We start from the raw sequence: 12,696 nt of genomic DNA, 5'->3' as shown, positions 1-12,696 counted from the left end.
GCCACTTTATTATTATTCTTCATGCTTTTGGAAATGTTTATTCTTGAATAAATATAGGGCAATTTTGTAAATTAATAATTATTATAAGCTTTTTATTCATATGTCTTTTTGGGCAGTGTTATTTTGCATAATTTATGAATATTTTATATACTAGCTTTAAGCACTGACATTCAACATATTTTATGCATTTGTGCAGCAGTTGATATCCTAGGGATTTATGCAAGTAAGTATTTTGGTAGAAGATCTTTACAGGCTGCTAGCAGACAGGTGAGACAAGATGGCTATCAGATATTGACACAAATGTTTTTGAGAGATTATAAGGAGCACATATAACATAAATGTGGTAATAGCAATATTTCTATGGTACAGTACATACCTTTCTACTTACATCTATGCATTTACTAATATCACAGTTTCATTCATATTAATACTTTATGAAGGAGGGTTGTATTAGAAGATAGGCTATGCAAAATGTTGTTTGTACTATCTCCCCTTTAAAATACTCATTATGTTTGCAGTTAATCTTTAAGTATTTCTGCAATCAAACAATATTTTTCAGCTGTTATAAATCTTTAAATGTTGGCAACAGAATTTTTTCCAAGTATTTGATTTTCTTACACTTGGCCTGTCATAAATGATGTTTATATAGTAATTGCTGAAGGTACTGTGTATTGCCTGTACTCATAGCATGCTGCTAAGGTTGGGAACTCCTTTTCTCTATCCATCAGGTCAATACCCTCCCTCCCATCCTTCAAAACCATTCGGAAAGACTTCCTAGCCAAAAGGTGGCTCTGTTCTTGTTCAACATCAGGATAAACTATATCCCTAAATGTGAACAACTACCTATTCATACCTTATATCTTTATACTCTCTGTTCTTCACTCACTCCCTTACTTCTATCGGTTTCTCTCCCCTGATTTTATCTCTAAATATACCCTAATTCTTCTTTTCTCTTACTTTGCATTGCAATTCCTGTTTGTATTATACTAACTTACCTTTAATTTCTCTAGAAACGGGCTAACATTTCTCTAACTGTTAAATCATTGTCATATAACTTCTATCTACTCTTAACCAATGTTTTCATATTATGATTAATTTGGTATAATTATTTAAACTGTACTTGTTTTTAATTATTTTTAATGTCTATACAAAGTACAGTTGTGTACACCTACCATAAATGTAGATGTTCGAGTGTCTTCACTGTTGCAGTCATGACTGTAGGGCTCTCCCCTGCCGGCAGGCAGCCCTCGGTCGGCCAGAATCCCAAAGTCTGGGTCCGGCGTTGGCTGTTCAACCATGCTCCCTGACATCAGAGTGCCAGGAGTACAAAGCTGACAGCCAACGCCATCTTCTCCAGTTTTTCTTGCCCCAGATGTCAGGAGTCCCAAAATGAAAAGGTCCCATAACCTTTGCAAATACACCTCAGAAGAATGGTGAAAAAAGGAAATACACAAAAGTAAAAGTAAGAGGGGACAGGAGGGAGGGAAACCCAGACTGCAACAGTAAAGACACTCGAACATCTACATTTATGGTAGGTGTACACAACTGTACTATGTTCATCGTGTTTCACTGTTGCAGTCATGACTGTAGGGTAGACTCCCAAAGCTGAGAGAAAGGGAGGTGGTCATAAAGAAGAAGGGGCGGCTAAAAGGCCCTGCAAGACTGCAGAAGCAACGCCTGCCCTAGACTTAGAGTAGAGAGGTAGATTGTAGCACTTAGAAAAAGTATGCACAGAACTCCAAGTTGCAGCTTCCAAAATGTCTTTGGTAGGAACTCCCCTGAGGAAGGCCGCAGAAGTGGCAGCAGCTCTGGTGGAATGAGTCCGTATACTCCTTGGGATTTGCTTTCCATGGTGTGAATAACAAAATCTGATTCCATGAGCAATCCAAATGAAATGGAAATGGTCTGTTTTGAAATGGCTTTACCTTGGGAACTTGAAGCATAAGAAACAAATGATTGTTCTGATTTTCTGATGTCCTTGGTTCTGTTCAGGTAAAAACGTAGTTGTCTGTGTATATCCAAGGAATGTAAGATCCTTTCCCCTTTATTCTGAGGAGTGGGGAAAAAGGTTGGCAAGTGGATAGTTTGATTTAAAGCCACTTTGGAAACCACCTTGGGCATGAAGGTAGGATTAGTCCTCAAATATACCTTGTCTTGATGAAAAATAATATAAGGTTCCACAGCCATAAGAGCTTGTAACTCTGAAACTCTCCTGGCAGAGGTTAGGGCTAACAGGATAGCTGTTTTCCAAGATAAAAACTTGATGTCAGAAGAGGCAGCAGGCTCAAAAGGAGGAAGGGTTAGTTTTTCCAAAACATAGTTGAGATCCCAAGCAGGAATGGGGGGAGATCTAGGAGGTCTTAAGTTCTTAGCTCCTCTGAGAAACTGTCTCATGAGCTGGTGGGAAAAGATGGGAGGGTCTGTATTATAATGAGCAGAAATAGCAGAGGCATGTATCTTAATGGAAGAGAAAGAGAGACCCTTATGTAAGAGATCTGTCAAGTAAAGTAAAATTAAAGTAATGTTAGGAAGAAGAGGATCCGAATCCTAAGCCTGCATCCAGGAACAAAATCTTTTCCATTTTCCTGCATAAGATTTTCTAGTGCTAGGACGTCTGGCTTCTAGAATGACATCCATAACTTGCTTGGGTAGGAAAGAAGAAATCAAAGGCCCTGGATTAACCAGGCCGCCAGGCTGAGAGTTCTGACATGAGAGTGTAGAACCTGACCCTGATGTTGAGACAGAAGGTTCGGAGACTGAGGTAAAACCCAAGGGGGCTCCAGGCATAGGTTTTTTAGAGTTGGATACCAAAACTGCCAAGGCCAACTTGGAGCCAGCAAGATTATCATTTTGGGCTTGTCCTGTTTTATTTTCAATAAAACCCGTGGAAAAAGAGGAAGAGGTGGAAAGGCATATCCCGAGAGGTTCCTCAAACTGAATGACAGGGCATCCACTTTCCAAGCTTCTCTGTGGAAAGTCCTGGTGCAAAAATTCTGTAGTTGATGATTGAGATGGGATGCAAAGAGGTCTATGGGAGGACATCCCCAGACTGCTGTTATCATCCTGAATATTTTGGTGTCCAGCATCCACTCATGTGGATCCGAAAGGTTTCTGCTCAGACTGTCTGCCATGAAGTTTTGTTTTCCTGGTAGAAACTGAGCTTGAAGATCCAGATTGCAAGCTAGAGCTGTGTTCCATAGATTCGTGGCTAGTCTTCAAAGGGGGTAGGAATGAGATCCCCCTTGCTTGTTTATGTACCACATAACTGTGGTGTTGTCTGTCCGTATTAGTAGTTGTCCTGGTTGTAAAAGATTCCTGAAGGCCAATAGAGCTTTCTGAACGGCTAACATTTCCTTTAAGTTGATATGCAGGTGCTTCTGATCCTTTGTCCAAAGGCCCTGCAGACAACTACCCTGAAAATGGGCTCCCCAAGCATAATCCGAGGCGTCCGTGGTTAGAATCTGAGTGGCAGGAGGCAGACAGAAGGGTTTCCCTTTGTTTAGAGCACATGCCCTGGACCACCAAAGAAATTCCTTTTGAAGGCAAGGAAGGATGGAGATCAGTATGTCTAAACTGTGGCAATGCTGAGACCATACACTTTTTAGGTACCACTGTATTTTCCTCATGTGTAGTCTTGCATATGGTACGAGAAGGATGCAGAAGGCCATGTAACCCAAAGCCTGCAGGAATTTCCTTGCAGATAGTTGAGTTAAAGTTGCCAAGGTTCTGAAAGTTGAAGCCAGCTGTAATTGTTTTTTGGATGTCAGAAATGCCATCTGGGTTGTGGTGTTTAGAAGTGCCCCCAGAAAAGTTATCTGTTGTGATGGTATCAAATTTGACTGTCTTATGTTTACAGAGAATCCCAGGAACTTGAAAAGGTTCTGTACAAATTCTAGATGCTGGAGTAAGACATCCTTGCTGTCTGCCAGAATTAGACAATTGTCCAGATAAGGGTAAATTTGAATTCCCTTGAGTCTGCAGTAAGCTACTACTGGAGCCAGGCATTTGGTGAAGACCCTGGGTGCAGTAGACAATCCAAAGGGCAGCGCAGAGAATTGAAAATGCCTCGATCCGGCCTTGAACCTGAGGTATTTTCTGTGATCCTGCCTGATGGAAATGTGTAAATATGCCTCCTTTAAATCCAAAGTTACCATCCATGCATCTTTGGACAGCATTGGAAGTAGCTGCTGTAGAGTAAGCATCTTGAATTTTGGAATCTCTAGAAAGGTGTTCAAGACCGACAGATCCAGAATGGGTCTCCATGAGTTTTGCTTCCTTGGGACTAGAAAGAGCCTTGAGTAAAAACCTTTTCCCATCTCTGAAAGTGGAACCAGTTCTATGGCATCCATAGCCAAAAGAGCTTTCACCTGGTTTAAGGCCTCCGTCCATTGATGTTTTGGAAGGTCTGGCCATCCGCTTGACCTTGGCAAGGTATGAAAATGGAATTTGTAACCTCTTAAAACCACATCCAAAACCCACTTGTCTTGGGTTATTTGAGTCCAATTTTGATAAAAAAGAGAGAGTTTTCCTCCGAGAGGGGCTTCCAGGCAAGAAGTTCCTGTAGCCCAACAGAGGGAGTCATTGAGTTTGTTTCCTTTGAGTTTGTGACCTGTCCTCTCCTCCCCTAGGGGTGGAAGCAGTCCACTGTCTTGGTCTATAAGAATATTGTGTTTGAGGCCTTCCTCTGGAGCATCTATATCTACCCCTCTGAGGCCTGTCTGAAGTGAGAAAGGACCAATTTTTTGAAGGCCAATTCCTGCTAAATCTAGGTGGCTGTACTTGTAAGAAATCTTTAACTGTTTGCATGGATTTTGCCTTATCCTCCATCTTTTTAATCACCTCTTCAGGTTTTGATCCAAACAAAACATTATGCGAACAGGAGCATCCAATAATTTAGCCTTTATTTGTTCAGGCAAATTTTGTTCCTTTAGCCATGCATGCCTTCTATTGACTGTGCCAGAGGCCGCAGCCCTACAAGAAGCCTCCAAGGCATCAAATCCACAGTGTAAACCATGCTTCCCAACTTGTTCAGTGGCATGCAATAAGTCATGTAATTCCTTATCATCTGCACAGGCAGAAATGGAAGTAAGCTTTTGTTTTAAGACAGACAAGAGAAATTGCTGGTATTTTAGCATATGAAAGTGACAGTTTAAAGCCCTAATGGACAAAGTAGCAGAAGTGTACACCTTTTTGCCCCATCTTTCTAAGGATCGAGAATCCTTTTCAGTAGGAATGGGATTTTTGGCAGAAGCGGCCTTAACTCCCTTAGGACCCTGAGAAATGGTTTCAGGGTCAGTAGAAGGGTTCTTGTATTAAAACTGATGGGAATCAGGAACCCTGTAAAATCTATCAGGCTTAACAGGAGCAGGAGGAAAAGAGTCAGGGGTTAAGTTAGCCTCCGAAAAGGCATCATCCACAATATCCAAAACAGGAGGATTAGCCAGGGGTCTATGTTGGGGAAGAAGAAGAAAATCCCTCAGTCTTTTCTTAGATTCTGAATACTCCTGTCCTTCCCAGTGGAAATGTTCCCTCATTTCATGCAAAGTTTCCCCAAAAGAGAAATCCTCAGGGGGAGAAGCTGAAGGAATGGAGTCTTCAGCATCAGAATCCTCATAAGGAGGGAAAGAATATTCTTGATCAGAAGAAGAAGAAACTGAGGAAACAGAAGCCTGATCAGAGGAATCATAATAAACATCCTGCATTGGCCTTTTATCTGGAGGGGGATGTGAACCCCTAATCATAGTAAGTAAATCCTCCGCCATCTTGAGTAACTGTTTCTGTGACTTGGGAGCCGGTTCAGAAGAGGCCTGTGTTGCAGTCTTTGATTTAGAAGGAGTCTTTGCCTTTGTCTTTGGCTTTGCCTTTATTAGTAGCTGAGTAGGCCTGAAAACCCCTTCGGAAGCCGGTACCTGCACAGCGGCTCCGGACCCATCCAAAGGAGCATTGTCCGAAGGTCCTGCAACAGAAATATTTAAAGGCATGGTTGGCTCCTTATGAGAGTCCGTTTTGGCCATCGGTTCTGAAATGGCCGATGACTGGGGCTGCAAAAGCGCCTCACTGACGACGGCCGAACCTGAAGTTGGCTCCGCTTGTGCGCTATCATCAGATTTGGTCCTCGGAGGCCTGTCTTTATCCTTGCAACGTTTGTGAACTCCGGTAGCCGGAACCGTATCTGACGACATTTTGTAGTTAAAGTGCCTACCGAAGTAATGAAAAGCAAAATCATACCTTCGCTTAATAGTACGTTGATTGAATCTAGCACAAAACCGACAACTAGCTACGTCGTGGTCAGGGCCTAAGCAAGGAATACAGTAAGAATGAAAATCCTTATGAGGTATTTGCTTCCCACATGAAATACAATTATTAACTTTTTCTGACATCGGAGTGGAGCAAGAAAAAAGTTTCCCCAATGGGGTACTTAGCTTTGAGTGGAGAAGAAAATCTTCGGACTGAAGTATATCAAAAATAATCGTCAGGAGTCAGCTGACCGGCACATGCGAACTTCTATCACCGCATGGCAAGAAAGACTGGAGAAGATGGCGTCGGCTGTCAGCTTTGTACTCCAGGTGCTCTGATGTCAGGGAGCATGGTTGAACAGCCGATGCCGGACCCAGACTTTGGGATTCTGGCTGACCGAGGGCTGCCTGCCGGCAGGGTGAACCCTACAGTCATGACTGCAACAGTGAAACACGATGAACATCTATTATTCTTAACGTGTTTTGTAATACTTTGAAGCTTTTCTCCCAATCCTTCTGCTGAAAATGGACTTCTATCTAGTTGGACTTTCCAGGTAATCAAATGTCAATAAATAAATAAACTCATGTGTGGATGAATTTATTTTTGAGTTTAGCTGCTTGCTGATGGTACACTGGTGTTTCTGATAGCCTACCTACTCTTTGGTGAGACTTTTCCCATCTCGTAGCTTTACTGCATTTGTTTGTTTTTATTTTTTTTACATTTCATTGAGACAATGATTACCTCTATGGAGTGAGCCATTTTTTTCTCTCTTCCCCATTGTAATCTGACCATATAGTTGATATAATGAGTTAACCCACATGGAATGTGTGTGGAGGGCTTGCATGTTTTGAGTATTTTTATTTTTTTTCAACCTATACTTCTCAGAGTAAAACAGTGATAAATCATGACTCACTTCAGGACTGGCTGATCAAAGAAAGGGAAAACTTTCTTATACACATCACTTGATTCACTTCATTGGATGGCTGTTGGAGTGAAACATCATAAAGGACTTTATTAGTAAGACTTGTTACGTGGAAATATATAATATGACTTTTCCTTTTAAAACAAATTAAGATATTTTATGTACCTTTAGTCACCCAAACAGTAGAACTGAGACAGCAAAACCAGTCACTTATTTTACTTTGTGTGTTGCTGATCCATTAAAATGCTTTTTCTAGCTGTCCAGAGTCTTGATATAGAAATTTAAACCAATGACTTGTATGTTCTTCTCTTGATGCTGCTGAGTGTTCTTACCTCCTAAGCAAGATCCTTACTTCAACTGCCAAAGTTATATTCTATACCAAAAGAAGCATTGCATAATAGTCTACTGTAAATGTTTCATCAACACTTCTCCATTTGTAGTCTCCTGAATATACTTGCAAAAGCTTTGCTTTAGTGAAACTTTCTCAGTCCCCTGTCTCGGTTGCAATCCAGCTGTTAGCAAATTTGTCAACAATACATAAACCTGAAAATGGCTTAGTTACCCACTTTCTGATTGATAGATAAAAGTCACTTTTGCTAGCAGATGTAGTAGACTCTCTCTTTGATAATCTTGCTTACGTTGGCAGCACATATACTAAAATTGAAATGAGAAGATTAGCATGGCCCTTGTGCAAGAATGACATGTAGATTCATCAGGCATTCCACAGGAGGGTATCATAGAGAGAATCTCCTCAACCTGCTAGGTACAGTTATTTTATCTGGACTAATCATTTGTTCAGTGTTTCTTGTTAGTTCTGTCACCCTATGGGTCACATGTGGGACACCAGACCTGACTTGAGCTTTCTGGATTACCCCAGTTTTCACTTTCTAATTCATTTGCATTGAAAGACCTGTATCTCCAAGAAGCACTAATTCTTAAAGAGCTTGCTTTATTGATAATTATATTTTCCCTTTCTTTACAAAATGTATACATATATGCTACATTCACAGCCGTCCATATGAAAGTCATTTTCCAGTTCTACTCAAAATATTGGCAGTATGGTTTTCTCCTAGTCCTGATTAGTCAGACATGGTTTAAGGATTTTATCACCTCATTTGCTAAATCTAAATGCTTCTACAGTGCTGTCTGCTACTTTGCTACTAGTTCAGCCCTGTATTCTTATATCTTCTGTTTTCACTACCTATTATCCCACATTTTTGAAATTTTAAGTTCCACCAGGCAGTCCACTCCCCCTTCTTGGTATGCAATTCAACTGACTTTTGTTAGAGATTTGGATGATCTGGCCTGTTTAGTCATAGTGGTAATTTGTGGAGGTTTTTCTGAGTTAAGTTTTATATCTTCATGGTTAGATAATATTAATTCATAGTGTCCATGATTCACAAATCCCTGAATGGAGTTTGTTGGAGGTTTGCCATCCAGATAAAATTGCCAGTCACCAGTCTGTCTAAATTCTTTTTTCCATTTGAATCTTATTTAAAACCAGTTTGAGGACACAGGGCATATCCACATCTCTTACGTTTTCAGACAATCCCAGTGTCGAAACAGTCTCATCTTATTAAATGACTAGCCTCATCTTTCTTTGACTATGTATCCTTTCTCTTTATATTCCGCCCTCTCCACTACTCACATTGGATGCTGGGATACATTTGTTGGAAGCAGTTAAAAACTTTCCTCCAGAATGATTCTTGACATATTATTATTGCCCCTTCTCCATTGGGATAATAAAACTCCTGCACGGTCAGCAATGTGGATAGTTCCAGTTTCTAAGTACTTACAACCCACACGTCACTGTCATATTCTATGATGATGATAATAAGTTTATAGTAGGCATATTACTTATGTATCTTTTTTTATCTGAATTGTTTCAGTGACTTCTATGTTGCAATCATCCACATCTCTATTATTCATCATTTCTGCAGTTCTATTAATCAAAAAGGAGAATTAGCCTTTATATCATTCTCTGCTTTATAGTGAAACCTGATTCTTTCCCATTTATCAGTGCTGTAATAAAGCAAATAAAATAATGAATACCCCCTTACAGGTACAAAGATGCTAGCTTAAGGCAAGCATTTTTTCCTTCAAAGAATTCTGAAAGAAATTAATAATTCGACTTGTTCATTTCACTAGCATGTTTGTATTCAGCAAATACTAAAACAAGCAATGAGAAAGTAGAATCACTCCAGCATATAAATAAAGTAAAAACAGAGTTTGGCAAAGCTGACCTTAAGAAATGGTTAAGTACTAATTAATCTTTAAAGTAATGTTTTATAAAAATAATCTTTATTAACTTTATTAATTACTTTCCATTGAAAAAACAATCATCTCCAAAGAACAGTCAGACGTAAGCTTAATTCATTTCCAAACTAACTAAATGCTAAATTATCCAAAAAGTTATTTACACTCCACATGTTATAGAAAGAGACCAGCAAGTAATCAGAAAAACACACAAAAGAAATGTAAATGCCAAAAAAAAAAAATAAAACAGGAGATGATACACCAATACCTCCAGTATCACCACGAGGGTGCCTTCATCTCTGTTCATATGTGTTTAATGTTTCATACTGTACTTGCCACGTTAAATCCTGAAAACATCTGAATTGTCCATGTATGGAAAGTACCACATGACAGTTTGTGAAGTACCGTGACTAATTACTTCCTGTAGCCATCATTGCTGGATTTGTTGCTTCCTTTCCAGTCATCTAACACTTTTCACATCACACATCTGTTACTCCTACTTCAAATCCTACGTCAAAGCAGGAAGTCTTTACTTTTTTTTTTTTTTTGGTGGGGGGGAGGGGTCTGTCATAGAGGCCAGCCTGAAACTTAACAAATCAAGGGAACATAAGGTGTTTTACTAGTTCATTTCCCAGCAGTTACTTGTGCTGTTCCTAGAATGATATATTTTAAGAGCTGCACAAACTGTACCTTCCTTTCTTTATGTTTACAAACTATCATAGCTATGCAGTAAACAACATTTTCTTATAATGGACAAGATATTTTTTCTGATAATTATCATAGCATTTTTGGTCAGGATTGTAGAGCTATAAAAATTTACTAGCAAATCCTAGTTTTAACTGGCATTTGTTCTACCCAAGTTTTCCTACTTTTTACAGATCAATTAGAATGGGATGGTACATAAATTTGTAGGGGTGTCATCAACAGTGTGTGCGCGTGTGCATGCGTGTGTGTGCGTGCATGTTTGTGTGTGTTTATGAATGCATTTTTGTCTGGGTGTGTGTGTCTGCCAATTTGTCTGTCCATGTCTGCATTTGTGAGACTAAAGATGCAGATGGTAAGGTAACATTTTCTGCTCATTTTACTGCAAAGCTGGTTTCAATATAAATTCGGTAGTGTACAGTCGGTGAAGACACATATCCGATGCCTCCATTATACCTCCAGGGTAAAAATGATAATATGACCATCAGATGAGTGCAAATGTAATATACAATAGCTGTATCAGGTTATTCCGAAACAAGTAACTTTACCCGAGAAGACCAAGCAGAAATGCATCAGATCATGATCCAACCATTAAACTAGCTCAACCACCAAGCTGGATGTGCTCATGGTCAGTTAAAAAATCAAGTCCAGTAACTAACATGCCTGTTGGTAACAGATGTAACTATCTGAACAAAGAGTCCCTTCATAATCTGGTTAAATTTTCTGATGACAGTTCTATTCTTATCAGTTCAGACGTAAGTCAACAAATATTAACGGGTTTTGAGTGACCCATCACTGAGTTGCTGAACAAATCCAAGAACTCTTCCAAAGAAAGCCTCAGATTACTTGGTAGATGATAGCCTAAAAGGCGTCTATAGGTTGCTGCTACTCCTAGGAAGTACTTGAAAGAGTTAGTCAAGCCACATGCAACTGAACTATACTGAACTGAACAGAAGTATCAGATAAGAACTTAACCTTGTGGTTGACACCCGTGCCAACAGTGCCCCTCTTATAGTACTGAATAGTGGAGACTCTGATGGGTACAGTACTGGCTGGATGGGGGGCAAATGTACTCATCCATACAAGTTCCCATTATGACTGTGACATCAACATCTTAGAACAAGTCAGCAACAAGGTCTAACCTCACATTAGATAAAATCATCCAGGATAGGACTAGCAGATTGCGGCCTCTGTGTCTGCTCTGTTAACATGGATTCACTAGTCGTCACTAGTTGTCAGAAACAGAGATGGAGGTTCTCTGTCCAGAACCAAATTCATCCCAAGGCAGTAATAACACACTGTAACACTGTATCTCTAAACACTGAGCTAGATCAAGTACAGCGTATGCAACAATCCAGAGTAAAGCTGCTTTCTGATACATTATATTACCGACACTTGACTGTGCTGCAGATACTGCACCAGATCCAAATTCAGTTAGTTATTGGTTTCAAATTCATATTTCCATGTGATTTGGATCCCACTTACCCAAAGGAGTATACTGTTTTGTACTGTCCATCTTATGCACTGCATTCTGCCTTCCTAGGACTGTAAACAATTCCTCCTACTTGGCTTGAACCATCAGGTATTCATTCATTTACTTACTAAGCTCTAGGCCTTTCGAATTGCCTGCTTTAGTGGCTTAAGGAGTGTTCTACTCTGTCCTGCTTTAAGATTTTAATAAACTATTGAGGGAATTCAATAACCCATTTTTACTGTGTGCATGTCATGGTATGATGCATGCATGGGCACATCAAGTTTATGATTCAGTAAACTCCGTGTAAGGGCACACAATCATGTGCACTCATTTGCAAGTACAGAAACTTTTGCTGAATGCAAATTACAGCATAAGTAGCTGAAATTTATGCTAATGAAGCAAATCAGCATGACTGAGAAATCCAACAACCTAAAAGGAAGCCGTGTAGACTCTGTGTATGTGTTGGCAGTGTATGTGGAACTTTTCCACATACAGGAGTCTACACAGAAACAGGGGCAATAAAAATATAGAAATTTGAACAGAATTGACCTTACCGGATAACAGTGCACATATTTAGGTCCAAATATGCACTGTGGATGTCAGAACATCCGCCATTGAAATACAAATGTCTGCCTTGACATAAATGCACCTTTTGTCCCCACCCCCAACTAAATAATACACATGTACATAATGCAGGCTTTGTAAAATTGATGAAAGATATTGTTATAGTGCACTGTAAGCATGATTTGTTCTGTATGACATATATAGGCAAAGTAATACCCTGCCTTGTGTTTACATTGTACTGCCATGCAGTTGCCCAACTTACATGGCTACTAACCATGACAAATTCAGGCTGCAGCATGGTCATTATACAAATAAAGGCAAAAATCATTAAAGTTATTGAACTGCAAAAACTAGCAGCTGTGTAGGGATGTTTACTTCGTGTACCAATCTTTATGATGTTTATGTTTCTAATGGATGTCAACAGTGAGTTATGACATCAGCAGTGTGTTAGCTTCCATTTTATTTTTATGTCAATATGTTTGCACATTGCTGCACTTAGCACACCAATGGGGAATACAGAAATAAAAGGCTTGTTACATAA

The 12,696-nt window shown here is 39.7% G+C and overlaps 1 pseudogene; it reads left to right on the top strand.

The window, feature by feature from the left end:
- The first annotated feature begins 7,789 nt into the window (after positions 1-7,789).
- Positions 7,790-7,890, top strand: LOC122791097 (annotated as a pseudogene).
- Positions 7,891-12,696: the final 4,806 nt, after the last annotated feature.

Source organism: Protopterus annectens, chromosome 16.part0, assembly GCF_019279795.1.
Source record: "Protopterus annectens isolate FY-2018-M chromosome 16.part0, PAN1.0, whole genome shotgun sequence".
Classification (NCBI taxonomy): Eukaryota; Metazoa; Chordata; order Ceratodontiformes; family Protopteridae; genus Protopterus; species Protopterus annectens.
The sequence above is the reverse complement of the archived record's forward strand: the minus strand, read 5'-3'. Positions and strand labels throughout refer to the sequence as shown.